The sequence below is a fragment of the Vombatus ursinus genome, unplaced genomic scaffold (genome assembly GCF_900497805.2).
Source record: "Vombatus ursinus unplaced genomic scaffold, bare-nosed wombat genome assembly UNPS02014798.1, whole genome shotgun sequence".
NCBI lineage: Eukaryota > Metazoa > Chordata > Mammalia > Diprotodontia > Vombatidae > Vombatus > Vombatus ursinus.
In genome coordinates this window covers 64,794,920-64,817,238 of record NW_020954576.1, presented here as the reverse complement: position 1 = coordinate 64,817,238, position 22,319 = coordinate 64,794,920, and the positions used below count along the sequence as shown (strand labels likewise).

The window sequence follows — 22,319 nt, the reverse complement described above, 5'->3', positions numbered from 1 at the left end:
TTGAAATACTTATTACTATACAGTATTCTGAGGTGCTATAATTTATGGATTGTGGGAAGAATGATCAATTCTGATTATGATTTTAAACTTCAATACTTATTTCAAGAACATATATATATATACATACATAATGATAGGGAATGAGACTTATGACTGTCTAAAGCTAATCATGCTTAAAAGCCTTTTTTTCCCTATAGGTGTCAGGGGACATAATTTAACCTTAGTCTATCTGAAAGTGTATACTAAATTATGTTATCACAGGGTTGTACTATATTTGTGAAGTGAAATATGTTTGCATTGTGAAGATGTCCTTGAGAGCAGAGTCATGATCAATTTTCATTAAAAACCACATTTGGTTTTTTATCATTTTAGCTATATGACAACCCTGAGAATACATTTTTATCACTGAGAGATGAAGATTGTGACTTAGCAAGCATGTGAGCAAATGCCATTTATTGAATAAATTTTTCAGTGCTTTAAAAGAACTTTGATTCAGTGCTCTGAATTTTCCCTCCATCATAAAATGACAACTTCTCCATGCCTTAATTAGATATTTTCTCATAAATTTTTAGGGCTAAAGAAAATAAATTGATAGTCAAACTTCTGGTGCTAATCCTCTCAGAGCTTACCTTTGCTGGTCCTTTGATTGGCCTCTGACGATATTAAAAACTTTCTTGAATACGTAGCCTGCTGGCATAGGGTGAGAACCTGGAGTTATCTTTACAACAGGATGAAGTATTATTAAAGTGAGACTTGGTTTAAAGACATGTAGTTTTTTAAGAAAAAAACTTGAATAAAATTTGCCTTCTATCGATGGTAGAATGAAAAAGCTTGGTTCAGTAGCAACTAGTTTTAAATTGTTAATTTACTGAGTGTTTTATCTCGTTTGGTCACCAACTTAAAGTAGTATTTTATCTCCTGAAAGAAACCTGTCTCCTCCTGCTAGTGCCATCCCTCCACACCCCAGCTTAATGGCCCTCCAGTAAAGTACCACATGAATTGTTGAGACTTTAAAGTGGGTTTTCAGAATGATGTTGAGGCTCTTTTTAGTTTTTGCATTTTAATTTTGGTAGATTTGATTTATTACACTTGTAGGGATTTGGGGTATGTGAATTGTATCTGATTTAAAAATTCTTTAAAAAGTTCTTAATGAAAGGCACTAGCTTTCTTTTTTACACACTCCTTGGATTCCACTTAAACCCATTCTATAGTTTATGAAATGTTTTATTTTTAACTAAACTTTCTTGATGCAAAGAAGTTTTAATGTTAGTGATTGCAATACCTGCTGCTTCTAATCTAGTTTGCTGCAATGTTTCCCAGATGTCAGTATTTACTGTGTCAAGTAAAGCCTAGAGGCTAGCTCTTAGGGTACTTGAACCACTGAACTTACTTCTTCTTTGTCTTATTAATTTCTTAGTTTAATATGCCTCCAGCCTAGCTGGACTGTCTACAATATCATAGAAGGAATGGCATTATATGCCAGGGGAAAGAAGAGTCACACTGAAGAAATCAATTTTTATAAAGCAAAAAAATTTCTTCCTTCCTTCAAGAGATCAATATCAGTGTTCTAATGTAGTAGTGAGTCACCTGAAGCTTAGTGAGCTTGTGGGGATGGGGTAAATGACTTCTGGGTCTGACAAGGTGAAGGGGCTTGACTGGTGCAGAGGAGAGTGGGAGAAAGCAGACTAGCCTGAAGATAGCAGCAGCTCCTGCTGTCAAAGTTAAACTATGAGAGTTTGACTTATGTCTTGCTTAGATAGTTGAAAAATCTTGCTTTTTAAATATTTCTTGCCATATGCTAATAAAGATACCTCAAAAGATTGTCCTGGCAAAAATAGCTGTATATGTATCTGAACTAACTTACTGTCTCGTTGTTAATGGAAATTGTTTTTGAACCTTTAAAAATACAAAGGAATTGAGGGTTTTAATTAATGTTTTAAAATATGGATAGTATCTGTCTTTGTTTTCCCTCAATTTAGGGTACTGTTTTGTATTCTAAGTGAGGTAGAGAGAGGCATGTGGATAGAGGCCTGGCTTTGGACTCTGAATGATTAGAGTGTAAGTGTTGCCTTTGGCACATATACTAATTGTGTGACTATGGATAAACCACTTTATCACTGGGTGTCCCAAGTAGCTTTCTAAGACTGCAGGTTATTGAGAGAGAAAAATCTGAATTTGTGGAGGGAATTTCCATATAGCAGGGAGTCTTCCACGCAGATATAATCACAGGACCTAACAAAAAAGGAAAAAAAAACCCAACAGAACCGAAAAGGATCTGCTCTATTGAAAGCATTGTTATTAGTTAGCTAATCCTTTTTTAAAGTTCTAATCTTAGTTATAAGGAGAGACTGATTATTCTAGAATCATGGACCAAAGCTTGACACTATATCAATACTATGATTTTATAAATGAGAATACCAGTTGTGATGATTTTACTGTTTTATAGTTTGCATTATAATTTCTTATTCTCATACATTACTGCATTATCTGTGAGAGCATGGTATAGTGGGAAAAATCACAGATTTGTAATCAGAGGACCTGGGTTTAAGTCCTGTCTCTGTCACTATGTGACCTTGGGCAAATCACTTAACTTTTCCAGGACTCAGCTTCTTAACTGGTAAAATGAAAAGTCTTGGATAGATGACATCTAAGGTTCCTTCTTGGTCTAAATTTATGATTTTCTGATCTTAATATATCATTGGAATTGCTGTAAATTAGAGTAGGAAATAAATGGAATTATAGTCTCATAAAATGATTAAGCAACCTCTATAAGGAATCCTAACTCGCTGTATCTTTTTTCTGACCTCTCCCTCTCCCTTTCCCTTTCCTTCTCCCTCTCTCTTCCCCACCTTTTTCTCTCCTCCTTTCTCCCACCCCTCACTGCCTCCTCCCTGTTAGTCTTCCTTTCCCTTCCCCCTTGGGTACCTATAACTACAGTGGTTAATTTTGGGGTAGACCTATATCAGTAGCATTCTCTGACGGTTTCCTATGACATTATGCATTTTGTAAGAGAAAAATGTAACTCTTCAATTATTATCTATTTCAGGGTAAGTCAAGTCAGTGAATATTAATTAAATACTTAACACAGTCCAGAATCTGTGCTAAGGGCTGGGGATACAAAAAAGGACAAAAACAGCCTTGACCTCAAGGAGGTCACGTTCTAATATTAGAGACAACATGGAAATAACTAGGTGCATAAAAGCTATATACAGAGTAGATGGAAGGTTTGCCTTTCCCTGGGTAAGACATGAAGACTAGGAAAAGATTTTGCAAGAAAGTGTGGATTTGAGCTGAGACTGGAAGGAATACAGGGAAACTAAAAGGTGAAGGTGAAGAAGGGAGAGCATTCCAGGCATTGAGACAAAGCTGGGAGGTAAAGTTTCATGTGCTATGAGCAGCAAGTAGACCAATGTACCTGGATTGTAGAGTGTGTGAGAAGTATGAAAGAATATAAAGGTAGGAAGGAATCAGCCCTAAACACCAACCTAAAGAAGTTATATTTGACCTTGGAGGTAATAGGGAACTGCTGGAGTTTACTGAGTAGGGCAGTGGTGTCCAACTCAAATAGAAATGAAGGCCACTATACCGTACATAAGGATCCCTGTGGGCCATGTATTAACTTAGAAAACCACGTATTAGTATTATTTGTGTTTTGTTTTATTTTAATTTATTTTGTTAAATATTTTCCAATTAAATTTTAATCTGTTTCAGGTCATACTCCAGAGTGATGGGGCTGTGGGTTTGACATCCCTAGAATAGAGGTTATGACAGAGTAAGACCTATAGTTTAGCAAGTGGATAGACTGGAATGGAGAGACAGTTGTGGAAGATAAACCAGTTGAAGGTTATTGCAATAATCCAGGTGAGAGGTGATGAGGGGCTCTACCAGAGTGGTGGCTTGGTGAGTGGAGGGAAGTGGATTTATCCATGAGAGATGTTGTGAAGATACAAATGGCAAGATTAGGCAATGAATTAGATATGAAGGGTGAGAGAAAGTGAGGATTTAAAGGTTATACCAAGGTGGTAACCTTAACCCTATGTGATTAGGTGAATTGGTGCTGTCCACATTGGTAATAGGGAAATTGAGACAAGGGGAGGGTTTTGGGAGAAAGAGTATAAGTTCCATTTTGGACATGTTGAGCCAGTTCAAGATGTCCCAAAGGCATCTGGTGATGTGGGACTGGAACTTGGGAAAGAGGCCAGAACTATATATGTAGATCTGGGAATTGTCTGCATAGAAAAGATAATTGAACTCACCAAGTGAAATATCATAAAGAAAAAAGAGAAGAGGATCAGGGACAGAGGGACACTTTATTTTTAAACATCTTGACAACTTTTATTTCACAGATCATTCCTAGGAGTCAAATGGGCAACATTTTTGTAATCTTATGGATGAGAAACAGATTCACTGAGATTGAGTGATTTGCCCGTAGACATACATTAAGCTAGCAGCAAAGCCAGGATTAAAATTCTGATTTTCTTTTCTGTTGTTTGTAAAACTAAACCATACTGCCTTTCTGGCTAGTTACCATTGTGTGTATGTGAGTAATAAAAGTTATTGTCATTTCATGACCTAGTGACTCATAGATTGTGTTTGTTGTGCTCAGATATTAGTTTCCTAAGACGAGTGGAATTTAAAAAATATTTAAAAAAATTTTAAATCATTGTACTTGATCCGTAATAGTGTTTATTTTTTCTGCCTAGTCTAATAATTAAGCGAAAAAATGACTCACATAAGTCAAAAACTAAATGCTGATATATAAACGTTTTCCCAGCTGATTTCTTAAAAATCAGAAGAAACCACATGATCATACAATAAAAGTAACTAATTAAAACCTACATAAAACAGTTTACTTCAGTGAAAAAACTAGCTTGTAAACTGTTACAGCATGAGCTTAGGAGAGGTTAATATTTGATGGTCTTGAATTATTTCAAAATGGGAGAAAACAAACCTTATCCTTTAACAAATCTTGTAACTGAGCATTAAAGAAGTGGAAGATCTACATCTGTTACATATACTCCAATAATAAATATAGTGCCAGAGGGTTTGTCAAGATCATTGGATCCTGGCCTGGTTATTTAGATAGGTAAATGACATCAAGGAGAGATAGCTGTTTAATTCTCTCTTAAAGTCCTCTCTGCTCTTAAACCTTAGTACATTTTTTAGTTTTTAACATTCTTAATGTTCAGTCCTTCTTTCTTTAACATCTTTATAATGTTAAGGTTATAAATCTTTTAAATTTATCTTCTTTTTAAATCTTATTTGGACTTGACATTAGTATTTCATTTTTTCCTCTCTTGTAAAAGTTTTCAATAAACATATCCACATACATTCTCTATGAAAAAATAAATAGAATTCTTAGTAATGTGTCTACAATTTTTAGTATTTTTAGCTTGGATTATAAGACCTCCATTCAAGTCTCCATACTGTTATTTATTTGTTAGCTGTGTGACCTCAATTCAGTCCCTTTACTTCTCTAGGCCTCAGTTTCTGCATCAGTAAAATAAGAATGCTGGATTATAAAACCTCAAAAGTCCCTTCCAGTTCTTTAACATTCCCTAATCACATGTAGCCTGAAAGTGTGTTGAGGTTTAATTTGGTAGAACTGAAGCCTGGGCCTCTTCTCCCTCCGTAATATCTCTCTTGTTGATGTCTCAGTTTCCATGAATTTTATGCTTATAGTTCGCAGATCTATCCAGCTATAGTGTCTCTCCTAATCTCTATTCTTGCACCTTTAAATATCTTAAACTGGATGTTTCCTGTAGATGTCTTAAACTTAACGGTTGCAAAACTGAACTCATTATCGTACCCACCAAGCCCTCTACTTTTCTTCACTTTTTTATTACTGTCGTTTCATTCTTTCAGTTATTCAGACTCAAAACCTAGGTATTATCCTCAACTCGTCACTCTTTTTAAACTCTTTCTCCTCACTTTCTGCCCTGTCCAGTTTGATGTTGATTCTATCTCCCATCATTTCTCATAAATGTCTCCTTCTCTCCTGACACTGCCAGTGCTGGTTCAGTCCTTCATCATGTCATGCCTGGACTAGTGCAATAGCCTTCTGGTCAGACTCCCTGCCTCACTGTCACCCATAGCCACCTAAACACACACACGCACGCATGCTGCAATCCATTGACTCAGATGTCAGATTGATCTTCCTAAAGCACAGACAGGTCTGACACCCAGGATCATGTGTAAAGTTCTCTGTTTGGCATTCAAAGCCAAACATGGCCCCTTTTTCCCTTTCTAGTTTTCTTACACCTTATTCTCCTCCACCTCTTCTGTGATCCAGCGATACTGGCCTCCTTGCTCCACATAAGACATTCCATGTCCTGACTGCATTTTCACTGGATATCCCCCATGTCTCTAATTCTTTTCGCTCCTTGCCTTTGTGTCCTGGCTTCCCTGACTTTCTTCTGGTTCTAGCTAAAATCCCATCTTCTATAAGAAATCTTTCCTGTTCCTCCTTGGTAGTAATGCCTTCCTTCTGTTGATCATCTTTAATTTATCCCGAATATATTTTATTTGTACATAATTTGCATGTTGTCTCCCCCATTAGTCCTTGATAGCAGGACTGATTTTTTTTTTTTTGTTGCCTTTCTTTGCATCCCCAATGTTTAGCATAGTGATTAGTGTATTGTTGTTCAGTTGTTTAGTCATGTCTGACTCTGTGATGCTGTGGACTTTGGCATACCAACTTTGTACATGAGATTTTCTTGGCGAGGATAATGGAGTGGTTTGCTATTTCCTTCTGTAGTGTATTTAAGGCAGACAGAGGTTAAGTGACTTGACCAGGATCACCCAGCTAATAAATGTCTGAGGCCAAATTTGAACTCTGGTCTTCTGACTCCAGCCCTAGCATTCTATTCACTAAGCCACCTAGCTGTCGTCAAGCATGTAGTAGATGCTTAATAAATGCTATTGATTTGACTTGATAAATGTACCAGTTTTTTATAATCAGTAGGGTTAGGAAGTGGACCTGTGATTTCATTAGTTTAGGGAACTTGTTGGTGAGGAAATTCCCTCTGGTAATGCAGGTTTTGGCACCTTTTCTGCTACTTCAAGTACTTGAGAGCAGCTTATGGCACTAAGAACTTAAGTGACTTGCCCAGGGCCATACTGTCAGTTTGTGTTAGAGGTAGGATTTGATCCAAAGTCTTTCTGTCCCTCCAGGCTCTGTCTCACTGTCTTTCTAATTCTAATCAGTGACCAAAGTTAAATTTATTGTGTATCTGTAACCTACATAATCTCGTTTTAGTATAATATCTATACTAAATAATGTTACAAGTATATGTAACATTGCCAGGAATTTCTGATGTTTTCCTTATTCCATACTTATCTTAAAGTTTAACTTTTAAGCAGGCTCAAATTATCATTGTATTTAGCTGTCTGAAATGACCATTATTAAAGCTATCTTCCTCTCCATTTTACTTATGAGACCTTTTTGAATCCTAAATTTTTTAAGAATTATATATTATCTGTTATTTTAGCCTATGGCTGATTAGAAACAGTAATTTGAAAGTAGAATAACCAGATGAGAATAGAAAAAAGTGAAAGCTGAGCTCTGTTATTGAAGGAAAGAGACAGATGCTATAAAGACAGATTTTATATTTAAAAAGAAGTTCAAATAATGACTGAGTTGTCAAGGAAAGATTTTATTATATTCAGTATTCAATATTCATTGTTGGGGCAAGTAGTCTATAAATTTCAGCAATAGTAAACCCAGAATTTTGTCTAGCACTTCATAATTTCATGGAAAATTACCTATCCTTCATAATCTCGCTCCCTTTTGCCTTTCTGGTTTTCTACCCTTTACTTCTCCTCCTTGCCCCCCCACCGCCCACCCCCATGTACTCTGTGATCCAATCACACTTCTTCACTGTACCAAGAAAGAGCTCAGACTATGCATTTTTACTATCTGTCCCATTTGACCTTTGTGTAGCTTTGAATATTGGGGTTTTTTCCTAACTAAAGCCTCTATTTGTAACACCTACCCATTGTTTCTAGTTCTACCCTGGAGGAACAAACAAAACAGATTTAATCCATCCCTCTTCTACATGACAGCCCTTTAAATATATGAAGACAGCTGTCTTGTCATTTTTGTCCCTTTCCCCCTTCCTTCCTTCCCTTTTCCCCAGGCTCTTCTTCCTGTCTCTAATTAGATGTGTGATTTTGGATAAGTCATTATATATCTCTGAGTTTCAGTTTCTTAATATGTAAAGCAGGAGCTGAACTAGATAGTTGGTTTGTAAGGATCCTTTGAGCACTAAAGTTTTGGTATTATATGAAGAGACCTAGAAGGAGAGCCCTTTGTGGGATAAATATATTTTCTTGTTCTCAGTTTGGAGAATATTGCCCTAGAAGCATGGAGTGTAATGAGGAAAACTATTGCACTGTAGTGAGAACTTTTGTATAAATAAATATTAGCTGGGTCATCCTGCTCTCCATGTTGCTGAGAATGCAAAGTCTCTCTGCTAGTGCAGGCTTGTTAAAAATTTGCCTCAGCAAGCAATTGAAGTGCTATGGTTGTACAAATATTCCTATCATTATAAATTATTTATAACATGCTTGTTTTCATAGGTACCAATTGATTAAATATGATTTAAGTTAGTAGGTATCTAAAGATTGGTTGGTAGCAGGAGGTAGACTAGGATTAGTGTACTTAAGTATGTGCAGAATTTTGAAAACCTTAAAACACTTTTTAATTGCCAGTTATTATTACTTTTTACCACATATGCCCTAAATTTCTAATTCATAAATCTAAGATTTGAAAATTCCTACTTATGTCAAATGTTTTATATGAATTTTCCTGGAATATAGGCACTTAAATGTTTTAAATTTATAAAAGAATGGCTGTTACTCTTTTTCAGATTGCATCCTAATTTTATTTCCTAAGATATAATACAAAAATACTTTTATTAACAAAGAGATAGTATTCCAAGAATACACATCACTGTCAAGAGCTTTATTACCAGAGGCAGAAATAGCATAGTCAGTAGAGGTATTCATTACAGGATATAGTGACTTCTTAGTTATTGCCCTTCAGGAAGGTACTCTGTCTCTATTTCTCCTAAAGATATTTGCTTAGGTTTTGTCCCTTTCTCTAAGGATTATCTGCTGGGCTAGTGGGTCTGAAGACCTGACTTCTACTCCCAGGTGGGGCTAACCATGTGAGTTCTAGGAGTATGGTCTGTACATACCATTTGTAGGCACAAAAGATTATTCCTCTCCCCCCTCCTCATTTCACTTTTCAAGGAAAATATTTTGAGGAACATGGGTAGGCATAATTTTAGTGTCATAATCTTTTTCCTGAAATATTATTAATTTGAAACATGACTCTAGTTTCCAGCACCTAATACACTCTTAATTCAAGTTACCTTAAATCCTTTTTGCAAGGCAGTCCTTATGTTCCTCCCTTTTAAATTTCATAGTTTTCATAAGATTCTGACTTCATTGTTTTTAGAGGTTTTTGACCATCTGAATTTTTTAATAGATGTTTGTATTCCCCTGTTTCTGCCTTTGCTCGATTCAGAGAAGACACATTAAGCACTTACTATGTGCAGGGTACAGTACCAGGCACTGGTTTTACAAAGACAAAAACGTTCAATGTGCAGGGCGTTGGAGATAAAAAGAAAGGTAAAAGACAGCCCCTGCTCTCAGGGAGCCTACAGTCTAATGAGGGGAGACAGCATAGAAATAACTAGTTACAAGCACAATATATGCAACTTAAATAGGAGATAAAATCAACAGAAGGGATGCACTTGGATTAAGGGGATCAAGAAAAGCTTCTAGGAGGAAGTTGGATTTTAGCTGAAACTTGAAGGAAGCTAGGGAAGTTAGGAAACAGAGATGAGGAAGAAGACAAATATTTCCTCTTTTCCTTGCCTTCAAGAAACTTGCATTCTATCTTGTATAATTATCATAATTCGTATACATGATGCCCTTCCTACCTTCAGAGATTGTGAACTCCTGGAGAACAGGTTCTGTCTCTATGCACCTGGCACATAGTTTTGAGCCTTGCACATTTATTGGCAGAATGAGTAAGACCTGTGAGTTTGTGGGATGTGGAGAAACTCCTTCCACTAAAGCCTCTCCACAGCTAGTTGGTAACTAAGATTCTTACAGAGAGCTGAGAGGCTAAGTGACTACTTGTGCATGATTACACCATATGCATCAGAAATAAGAGCTGAACCCAGGTCTTTATGGGTCCTCTATCCATTATGCTATGCTGTTTCTTTCCCTTTACAGTCTCAGTTTATTTATTAAGTGTCCCTTCAATTGAATGTTCATTGCATATTGGTCAAATTTTCAATTAAAATGCTCAAGTGGACATAATCCTTATTGGTTTAGGTATTTCTTTGAACAATTTAAATCACAACCCATCTGTGCCTGCTCATCCTATAAATATGTTGAAAAGAATTTATTAGGGTCAGCTAGGTGGCGCAGTGGATAGAGCACTGGCCCTGATTTCAGGAGTACCTGAGTTCAAATGCGGCCTCAGACACATAACACTTACTAGCTGGGTGACCCTGGGCAAGTCACTTAACCCCATTGCCTAGCTAAAAAAAAAAAAAAAAGAATTTATTAAATCCTTACTATGTGCAAAGCACTTGCTAAGTACTGGGGATACAACATAAGGCATCCCTGCTTTCATGGAACTCACATTTCTAATGGGGGGGACAACCACACTTATAGTAGATTTCAGCTGCAAGTCTAACGTAAAGGCCCTGTGGTCCTTAGTGTACGACAGCAAAGCAGATAGTAATACGTCTTCTTTATTATTTCCACTGACATAACTATATCCATTTCTGATTGTGAACCATTAGATAGTACCAAAGACTTTTCCTTTTGAGAACTTTGTTGTCAGTACCTCTAAAGGTGTTGATTCTTTAGATGATGGCTGTGGAGGTTGGAAGAGGGGCATTGGGATGGGAGTATGACTAGTGGTCTGGGAGCAGCACTGATAATCCTGGAATTCACCTGCCTGTTGATCATAGTTGATTTATTAGTAGATTTTGGTGCTGATGAGCATTGTGGGTCCTTTCCCCACAGTGGTTGCTACCTTCAATGATGGCTACAGGGGCCAGTCTAGAACTATTGGTGGTATTTTTGCTCTTTCTTGGGCTTCTGGGCTGGAGGTTATGGGCTATATTTATTGGTGTCTGAGAGGAAGCGGTAGTAGTTTGATTTGCTTGGCATATCCTATGTAATTTGTCTTTGCCCTCTCATAAGTTCATCGCAGAGGCTCAGCTAGAGACCTTGTTCTATTTCTCTTGACATCATGAGTCTATCATTGGGACACAACGGAATATCCATCATGCCCTTCACTCACAGTTCTTGTGAATCCTCACAGCAAAACTTCTTTCCTTGACTGCTGTTGTTCTATTTTTTAATATTTCCTACTGAAATGTAATTTCCTTAAGGGCAGAGATTGTCTCACAGGGATTGTTTTTGTATCCCTCATACCTAACAGATGGCCTGGTATGTAGTAGGCACTTAATAAATTTATTTATTCATCCCTCATTCCTGCCATGTGACTAGCCTATTTCTGTTTTTCTTCCCCTCACATATTTCTTTGATGACATCTTTTGCTTTTCTGTTATAATTTCCTGTTTGTAACAAGTTATAGCCAGCTCATTTTCAATTCTTTGGAGACTATAATGTACCATATCTTACAGGCTTACAATCTCCCCAAAATATTGTTGCTTCAGCTAGTTACCTGTTCCGTCTTTGATAGCCGGTAGGTGGTTGGTGTTGATGGTGCTGAGGATGGAGGGCAAGGCTTTGTGCTCTGGGAGTTGCTGCTGTTCCCAGGGTTCAAGGTGAGAGTTTGTTTTTTCTCATATTTACTGTCCTTTGTGCTGTATTTCTGCCCCACAAATATATATCATCCTCTCTCATCTCCATACTTTCAGTGTCTCTAATGTTAGTTGTTTTTTCTCCACCTTTTAAAAAACACTTTAAAAATTAATTTTTTTATTCTGAATTGAATTAACACACAAAAAGAACATTTCCACATACAAAGGAGAACAGAAAAAAGTATTTTATGGGAAGCTTTGGCTTTTATTTACAGCTAATAGATGATAAATTCAACGTGATACTTTCAAAGTTGCTCTTATGTGTTTCCTTCTGAACATTTCTTTTGTGCATTTTAAAAAATGTTTCAATGATTCTCTTTTCTTTTTTTGCAACATTATTATTAGCTTTCTTCATGCCCTCTCCCTCCATTGTATAAAATAAATGCCTTTTTTTTTTGCCATGTCCAAAAATGAATGTTTCATTTTGCACCTTGATTCCATCACACTTTTTTCAGGAGCTGGATAGCAGCAGGCATCAATCATCAGTCCTCCTCCAGAGGGCACATTGACTGTTGTTTTAATCATAAATCTTAAAAGTTGTTTTTCCTTACATTGATTTTACTGTATAAATTATTCTCTTAGTTCTTATTCTTCCTCCTTTTCACCTATTGAATTCTTACAATTCAGTTTCAGTCCTTTAACACTAAAAGGACATGGCATGTCAGTTGATGCAAAAAAAAAATTTAGATACTTGAAAAGGCTTAAGTATTTCTGCTTCGTACTTCTTGACTTTTTTCTGTATCTTTGTTATCAATGTTCCTTAGCATTCTAAAAACTTTCTAAATAATGAAATAAAATATAGTTCTAACTATAAGGACCAGATGCATTAAATGATATATATGCTTAAGCACTTTATATTTTTAAAGTTGTAAATAATAATGACAAGCATTTATATAGTGCCCACTATGTGCCAGGCCAGGTGCTTAATGCTATACAAATATTATCTCACTTGATCATCACAACAACCCTTGTAGGTTGGTGCTATAATTACCCTCATTTTACAGTTGAGGAAGCTGAGGCAAACACAAATTGAGTGATTTGTTCAGCATCACCCAGCTAGGCTGAATTTGAACTCAGATCTTCCTGACTCTAAGGCCTGATGTTCTATCCATGTGCCACTGAGATGCCTCTAAATAGGAGGAAATGCTCCTACATTATATTTATTTTAGGTCATTTATTTGCCCATGTGAGTCTTTTCTCCTTGGAACATCAGTAGAATTTGTCAAGTATTTATAAAACCTTATGAATAATGTGTTTATAGAGTAAATAAAATTTATCTTTGCGTGTAGTTTCCACTATTTGGCCAATTTTTTTATTTTCCTGGTTTTTTAGATTTTTAGAATTTATGATTTGTTATAATATAGCTTTACTTAGATCTTTAGTGATAAAATGTTTGAACTCTAATGAACTTATTTTAAAACTAGTAAGAAATATCCCATCTAACTCACTTGAGGGTGAACTTTAGATACTGGATTTGATGATGTAAATTCTGCAGTTGCCATTCATGAAACAGACAGTTCTTACCTAATTCCATTGATGACCAGACCATTAGTGAAATTCTTCTACAGCTGACAGTCTAAATGGGAATGAGCCATGTGGTTCTCTTCAGACTAAAGCTCCCGATAAAAGAGATGTACCACAATGTCTGAAAGGTAAAAATGGTTCTTGGCAATGGGTTACTGCTTTTAAAGCAGCAAGAGGATGTGTGCAACAGCCAAATATTATACACTTGGATCTGAATCTACTACATATTTGACAACCTATATTGTTGAGAAAAGTTCCTTTTTTTTTCTTTTTGAATTTTATTTAGCTTGCTCCTTAGAAACACTCAGAAACGTACAAATGCTGAGTGCCAACTGGTCAGTTAGAGTTGCTTATGGCATTATTAGTGGAAGAAACGTACCCATAAAAAGTGTGTGGGGCAGCAAGGTGGCGTAGTGGATAGAGCACCGGCCTTGGAGTCTGGAGGACCTGAGTTTAAATGTGGCCTCAGACACTTGATACTTAGTAGTTGTGTGACCCTGGGCAAGTCACTTAACCCCATTACCTACTCCCCCCCAAAAATGTGTGGAATAGCTTCTGGTGTGTCCTGTGTTCAGTAAAACCATGTCATGTAATTAATTCCTAGATATAATGAGGTACCTTTCCTTTTACCTGAAAACTGAAAGGAAACAAAATCTATTTCTAGACATGTTTTATCTAGTATCCTCACTATGGAATCCTTTTTATTGAAAATTGTCAGAAGGCATTTATTCATTTTGACAATATGCATGTCAATATACATAAGTGATGACAATATAAATCAATTCTTGATGTATATATAACAGTCAGTGAACAGTTGTTGCCTTGAAGAGTATGCTTTATATTTATTCAATATACATCAAACAAGTCAGACAAATTTGGTCTGAAATTTTAGTTTACATTAGACACTAAAAACAAATACCTGTTCAATGGATTCCCTTACTTGGGAAAAGACAGTACTAGAAGTAATGATATCAGTGTACCTGCAGATATTGTGTTGATTCTCATGAAACCCCTATTCAAAAAATGTCCTATGGCAGTTATTTTATATCCCTTGATCTTTATTTGAGACTTTTAAATCTGAGTGTAGATTAATTGGGATTATTTGTCAGAACCATTTAGAACTTCCAGAATTAATTAAAACATGTAGGCAACTGCATGACTCTGGTTTTGAAACCTACAAAGAAGCGTACAGTAACATTGACTTTATGCCAGAGTAAAATCTAAATCAGTAACTATTATGAGCACCCTCTATTTAGATTTCAGCAGAGAACAAACTAAAACAAAAACCACATACTATCCTTTTTTACAAGCAAAACAAGGGTAGGAGTAGATTTTCTTGATCAAATGGCAAGGTGTTACTCAGTAAAGCAAGCAAGCAGGATGTGACTTATGCATGTTTTCTATAATATTCTTGATATGTCCATCATCAACACCTGCATAATTTATTTAAAAAGTTTATAATTCAAACACTAGGCATTAAGAATACACCCAGAGGCAGGTGAAGAGTTTACTGGAGATTGTCCAAATGGTAGATTGGAAGTTAGAGCAGTCATGGTTGAAAACACAGATGCTCCTCCAGTCAAAATGTGCCACACTTGTGACACTACAAAGTGCTGGAACAGGACCACAGATGTTTGCTTAATTTGCCGAAAACCTGTTTATGGTAAATGAGACAAAAAAGTGTGAAAAAGAGGATTCCTAAACAAGTGATTACAAATATATTTGAGAAAAAAATTTTCTTTCTCTTATTTGTGTAAATGTACTTTAAATATAAATCATTATGAGCAGATATTATAGTTACACTTGGAAATAAAAACTTTTCCCCCTCCTATCTCTACTTTCATTGCCGTACTGTGTCAGTTGCTAAACTTGGTCCTTCGAAATGTCCTTAAATTCCTGTCATTAATCTAGTGCTACACTCTACTTTAAATTTACTTCTTCTAATAAGGCCTTCTCTTCACCCCTTCCCCATCACCTTTCCCCTCAGACCTTACTTAGCATTTTGTTTTATAACTCACATTTTTCATATATTACTATAGTGATGGAGTTAGGAAAACTTGCTAGCTGTTATCACTGGAATTAACTCCCAGCTCTGATGCTTATTAGCTATATGGCTCTTTGCAAGTTACTTAACCTCTCTAAGTCTTACTTTGCTCATTCATAAAAGGGAGATAATAATACCTGAAGTACCTATGTCACAAGGTTACTTTGAGAGTAATAGGAAATAAAAAACTATTTGCAAACTTTAGAGAAGTATGTAATGACAATAGCTTCTGTTATTGTTGTTGTTATTATTATTGCCATCACCATTTTTGTTATTATCTCCCTATGAGACACACCTTTCAGGTGAGAATCCTGTTTATTCTTAATTTTTTCTCTAAACTTGCCTTATATCTCCCATGCTTCAGATGCTTGCTATATTTAAGTTGTTGTATTAAATTAAATGTGGAAAGAATCTTAGAGTCATCAGGCCCAGAGGGGTCATATAAGCCAATGGTCATGCACTGGGCAGTTTGGTACCCTTTGCTTTTTCTTTACCCTTTGATTTCCTTGTTTGGTTTAGTTCTATCTCCTCCCTCTGCCAGTTGAATGAAAATCCTGAAGATGTTTAGATAGAGGGGCTATTTATGACAGAATGAGGGCCTATGGGTCCTAAGCCAAGGGAAGTATCAACAGACTGGTATAAAGTTTTCCTGTGTGCTTTCTGCCTGTTGTACATATTAGTGATGTAATTGGCTCAGTGCTGTAAATGAAAATCTAAGTAGATTATTAACCAGAAATCAAAGACTGTGAGAATTTATCTTTAAAATATCCTTACGTTATCACATTATCTCACATTTCCTGTTTCTATCAAAACCTAATTCCTTGTGTTCAGTAACTAGGCCTTGATTCAGAATAGCAAGGTCATTTTCCTCTCCTTACCTTTGTCAAATATATGATTTTACTTGCTTTTATTATTTCTGTGACCATGACAGTTTCATTTGTAAGAACATGTAAGCCTCTATGGATAGGTATCATGTTTAGTTTACTTTCTATAACACTTAATAAATTGCCATATACCAAGGATGTAATTGTTAAGGATTGTTTGGAAATTACTGAGATTAAATTTTTAATGTGCCTAATAATATCATTTGTGTCATAATTTTTCAGCCATTTTAATATACTACATACCTATACTTAACATATGCAAATAAGAAATGCATTATGCTATAGTAGGAAGAAGGTTGACTTTCGAGTCAGGAAAGCTTGAATTCAGGTGGTGTCTCTAACACATATTACAAGCATACCCCAGAGAGGTTGCAGGTTTGGTTCTAGGTAACTGCAATAAAGTGGGTCACACAAGTTTTTTGGTTTCCCAGTACATATAAAAGTTATGTTTATATCATATTGTAGTCTATTAAGTATGCAAAAGTATTATATCTTTTAAAAGGTGCATGCCTTAATTTTAAAAAATGCTTTGTTGCTTAAAAATGCTAACTTTTGAGCATCATCTGAGCCTTCAGTGAATTGTAATCTTTTTGCTGGTAGAAGGTTTTGCCTTGATGTTGATGGCTGCTGACTGATCAGGGTGGTGGTTGCTGAAGGTTGCTGAATAAAAAAAAATATTTTATTCCCAGTTACCTGTAAAAATAATTTTTAACATTTGTTTTTTAAAATTGAGTTCCACATTCTTTCCCTTTTTCCCTCTTCTCTGCCTCCTTGAGAAGATAAGTAATTTGATAAAGGTTATACATGTGCAGTCATGCAAAACATTTTCATATTAGTCATGTTGTGAAAGAAAACACAGACCAAACAAACAAACAAAAATAAAGTTTAAGAAGTATGCTTTGATCTGCATTTTAGACTCCATCAGTTCTTTCTCCGGAGGTAAACAGCATTTTTTATCGTAATTGTTCAGCTGCGTAAAGTGCATTGCAAATCTTAATTTGTTGTTGTTGCTGTTCAGTTGTTTTAGTCATGTCGACTCTTTGTGACCCCATTTGGGGTTTTCCTGGCAAAGACACTGGAGTGGTTTGTGATTTCCTTCACCAGCTCATTTTGCAGATGAGGAAACCGAGGCAAACAGCAGTAAGTCACTTGCCCAGGGTCAGAGAGCTAGTAAATGTTAGGCCAGACTTGAATTTAGGAAGATGAGTCTTCTTGACTCCAGGTCTGGCTCCATCCACTAATTGTATTAAATCATTGTATTGCTGAGAATACCTAGGTTATTCACAATTGATCATTGAACAATATTGCTGTTACTGTTACAATATTCTCTTGGTTCTGCTCATTTCATTTTCCATCACAATCATATACCACAATTTCTTAGCCATTCCCCACTTGATATCCTTTGATACCACAAAAAGAGCTGCTATAAATATTTTTGTACATATTAATCCTTTTCCTTTTTGTTTTTTATCTCTTTGGGATATAGACCTAGTAGTGATATTGCTGGGTCAAAGAATAAGCACAGTTTTATAGTCCTTTGGACATAATTCCAAATTGTGTCCGGAATGATTGAATCAGTTCCTAACTCCACAAGCAGTGCATTAGTATTTCAGTTTTTCCACATCCCCTACAACATTTGTCGTTTTTTTTTTTGTTGTATTAGCCAATCTGATAGGTGTGAGGTGGTACCTCAGAGTCATTTTAATTTTGCATTTCTCTAATCAATAGTGATGTAAAGCATTTTTTCATATGACTATAGCTTTGATTACTTTATCTGAAAACTGCCTGTTCATATCCTTTGACCATTTATCAACTGGAGAATGATTTGTATTTTTATAAATTTAACTCAGTTCTCTATATATTTGAGAAAAGAAGCCTTTATCAGAGAAACTTGCTATAAATTTTTTTTTCAATTAGGGTTACTGTGTATTTCCCTCCATTCTGTTTTTCCCCTATTTATCCTTCTCTTTCCTTTCACCCTTTCTTTTTTGGGGGGGGAGTTTGCTTTTTGCTAGGCAATTGGGGTTAAGTGACTTGCCCAGGGTCACACAGCTAGTACTGTTGTGTGCCTGACATCAGATTTGAACTCGGGTCCTCCTTCCTTCAAGGCTGGAGCTCTATCCTCTGCACCACCTACCTGCCCTTCCTTTCACCCTTTCCATCGTCAAGTGTTTTGCTTCTACCACTTCCCCCAATTTGTACTCCCTTCTATCAGTGCCCCCCTCCTTATCCTCTTCCCCATTGACTTTCCTGTAGGGTAAGATAGATTGCTGTCCCCAACTGAGTGTATATATTATTTCTTCTTTGAGCCCATTCCAGTGAGAGTAAAGTTCAAGCACTCTGCCCCATCTCCCCCATCTTCCCCTCCACTGTAAAAGCTCTTTGACACCACTCTTTTATGTGAGATAATTTGCCCCATTCTACCTCTCTCTTCCTCCTTCTCTCAGTGCATTCCTCTTTCTCATCCCTTAATTTTATTTTTTTAGATGTCATCCTATCATACTTATACTCATGCCTTCTGTCTATATTTCTTTTAATTACCATAATAATGAGAAAGTTTTTAGGAGTTACAGTTATCATCCTCCCATGAAGGAATGTAAACAGTTTAACCTTATCTGATCCTTTATGATTTCTCTTTCCTGTTTATATTTTTATGCTTCTTTTGAGTCTTGTATTTGCAAGTCAGATTTTCTATTCAGCTCTGGTCTTTTCATCAGGAATAGTTTGAAAGTCCTTTATTTTGTTAAATGTCTATTTTTTTCCCCTGAGGAATTACACTTAGTTTTGCTGGGGAGGTGATTCTTAGTTGTAGTCCTAGCTCCTTTGCTCTCCAGAATATCATAATTCACGTCCTCCAGTGTTTTAATGCAAAAGCTGCTAAATCCTGTATTATACTGACTGTGCCTCCATGATATTTGAATCGTTTCTTTCTGGCTGCTTGCAATATTTTCTCCTTGACCTAGGAGCTCTGGAATTTGACTATAATATTCCTGGCAGTTTTCATTTGGGGATTTCTTTCAGGAGATGATTGATGGATTCTTTCAGTTTCTATTTTACCCTCTTAATCTAGAAAATCAGGGAAGTTCCTTGATAATTTCTTGAAAGATGATGTCTAGACTTTTTTTTTATATCATGACTTTCAGATAGTTCAGTAATTCTGAAATTATCTCTCATTGATTTGTTTTCCAAGTCAGTTGTTTATCCACAAAGATATTTCACATTTTTATCTTTTTTTTTCATTCTTTTGACTTAGTTTATTTCTTGTTGTGTGATGGAGTCATTAGCTTCTACTTGCCCGATTCTAATTTTTTAGGAATTATGCTGTGCATTGAGTTTTTGTACCTCTTTTCCATTTGCCAATTCTTCATTTAAGGAGGTCTTTTCTTCAGTGAATTTTTGAACCTCCTTTTCCATTTGGCTAATTCTGCTTTGTAAAGAGTTCTTCTCTTCGGTGAATTTGTGTATATCTTTTTCCACGTAGTCAGTTTTGCTTTTCATTTTTTAATTTTTTTAATGGGAAAATAACCTTTATTTAGAATACAAAACAACACATGAGTTTATGGAATTTACTATCACCACTTTTCCTAAAAACTTCCAAAACAAACGCCATGTAACTCTGCTAAGGCTTTCTGAAGTATGTGTTCCAACAGGAAATAGATATTTATGGTTTGGCAGTGGCAGTGACATAATGCACTATTTCAGAGTACAATTCATTTACTTACAACTCTGTAATGAAAATCTTGGCCATACTAATTTTTGATTAGTTTCAATGGATTTAGAAATATGCAATTGGAATTATATTCACATTCAATGCAAGGGTCAAGTAATCATAATAGATTTTTTTTTTAACAAACAGGTTCCAAGCATCTTGTCAACTCATAAAAGCAGTTACGAACTATGCCTTTTTTAAAAAATGGTGTTTAATAAAAAGGTACTCCTCTTGAAAATAAAAATCAAGGGATCTATGGCCTGATAGAAACAATTTCAGCAATTCACAACATGCTGAATTTCTCATTACAAAGATCCTAAGAATGCTTGTGGGGGACAGACACTGTTTAGTTGCCTGGTAGCATCTATGGTTATTACAAACATAGACATGAATCCTTAGCATGGATAGACTTTGTCAAGGGAAGCTCAGGCAAAGTTTGTTGCTCGCTTATTTATAAAAGACCACTGCTTTTCCCCACAGTCCGTGACTCCTAGAAAAAACTGTGCCTCAAATATTGCTTATTTAAAATTACATTTTTACAGAGCTGTTTAGTACCTGACACAGAAAAACAATCACAAGTAGTTTTTGAGAATCATTTAACATGAAATTATACAAATAAAATTTGTATAAACACAGATCCACATTTGTCATAACACAGATGGCAAAGGACAAAGCAAAAACAAGAAAACTAAATTGACTGCTATATACAATTGGACACGGTTGTGTCATGTATACTAAAAGTCTTTTACAAAATAGTCAGCTCAGATCAATAGAAGACCATTCTCCATTCAATGTTGTCATCCCACAAGATAGGCTGCTGTAGCATCTGCTCCTGTTTTCTCTGTGTCCTCCTTTAACATAGCTGGTAATTGTTTTGGTGATCACCACCCCCTCAGGATGCTTTGCCGTATGTGCTTTGTTATCCGTTGTAGTCTGTATATCCCTGTCCATATCCATAGTTCCCAATATAATCATGTCTGCCAGTAGCCACCATAGTTTTGATCACCACCATAGTTACTATTGTAATTTCCATATCCTTGATCATAGTCGTGATTAAATCCTTGGTTCTAGTTTTGGCCCTGACCTCTGCCATGGCCCCTAGCCCCACCTCTCCCATCCTCGTCCTCCAGCTGCAGTGCCTCTTGCTTCTTTCTGTTGTCGCTGTTGCTACCTGCATACCTCTTTGGGCCAAGTAACTTTGATTTCACCCTTACCAGAACCAATCTGACGATATCTGTTTTCTAATAATTTCTTCACTGGTTCTTCATCTGTATATATGATAAAACAAAATTCTCTTCTTTCATTTTTTTTTTTTGTTCATAGGAAGTTCAGTATTCTCAGTCTCTCCAAATGCTCCAAAATATTCTTTGATTTGCTCTTCAGATGTATCTCAGCTCATTCGCCAACAAATATTTTTTGGGGGGCTCCTTTCCTTTTAAAGCATTAACCCTTTTGGGATCTATTAACTTGCCATCCAGCTTGTGTTCTTTAAGTTCGAAGACCTTATTGACACTGGCAGCATCTTTAAAAAGCACAAATCTGAATCCCCTCCATCTTACCCTGGAATCTGTTTTAATTATGCAGTCTACAACTTCTCCAAAAAGAGACAGGTATTTCAGTGAGCTCTTTCTTGCTCGTATCCTAGCTGAGCCTTCCAATAAACATTTTACCATCATCCTGTTATTTCTTGCTGGCATTGATTTTAGAGTTCTTGGTGAACTCCATGTTGCTGTACTTGATCACATCTTCCATGGTCGGGTTGTAGGTAGGGGTCAGGTGGTGCTGAGAGGGAACAGCAGTTTCCGGGTTGTGTGGAGCTAGATTTAAAATGAGGGTAGAAGAGCTCAGTGGTACTCTTGAATGCCAAAGACCCCAATTTTGTTTTTTAAGGAGTTCTTCTCTTCAGTGGATTTTTATGCCTCTTTTACCATTTGGCCTATTCTGTTTTTAAAGTGTTATTCTGTTTTTAAGGTGTTACTTTCCTCAGTATTTTTTTGTGCCTCCTTTACCAAGCTGTTGACTTTTTTTTCATGATTCTATCGCATCACTCTCATTTCATTTCCCAATTTTTCCTCTCTTATTTGATTTTTAAACTCCCTTTTGAGCTCTTAAAGAAATTCTTTTGGAGCCTCAAACCAATTCACATTATTCTTTGAGGCTTTGAATGTAGCAGTTTTGACTTTGTTGTCTTCTTCTAAGTTTGTATTTTGATCTTCCCTGTCACCATAGTAACTTTCTATGGCCAAGTTATTTTTTGTTTTTAATGTTTTCCAGACTATTTCCTGACTTTTAACTTTATG

The 22,319-nt window shown here is 36.0% G+C and overlaps 1 protein-coding gene and 1 pseudogene across 5 annotated transcripts in view; one reads left to right on the top strand and one right to left on the bottom strand.

Moving 5' to 3' along the window:
• Positions 1-22,319, top strand: part of LOC114049735 (AT-rich interactive domain-containing protein 4B) — a 196,399-nt gene that overhangs the window by 6,342 nt on the left and 167,738 nt on the right. The gene's annotated exons all lie outside the window — the stretch shown is intronic.
• On the bottom strand, positions 20,873-21,789 carry LOC114049778 (annotated as a pseudogene).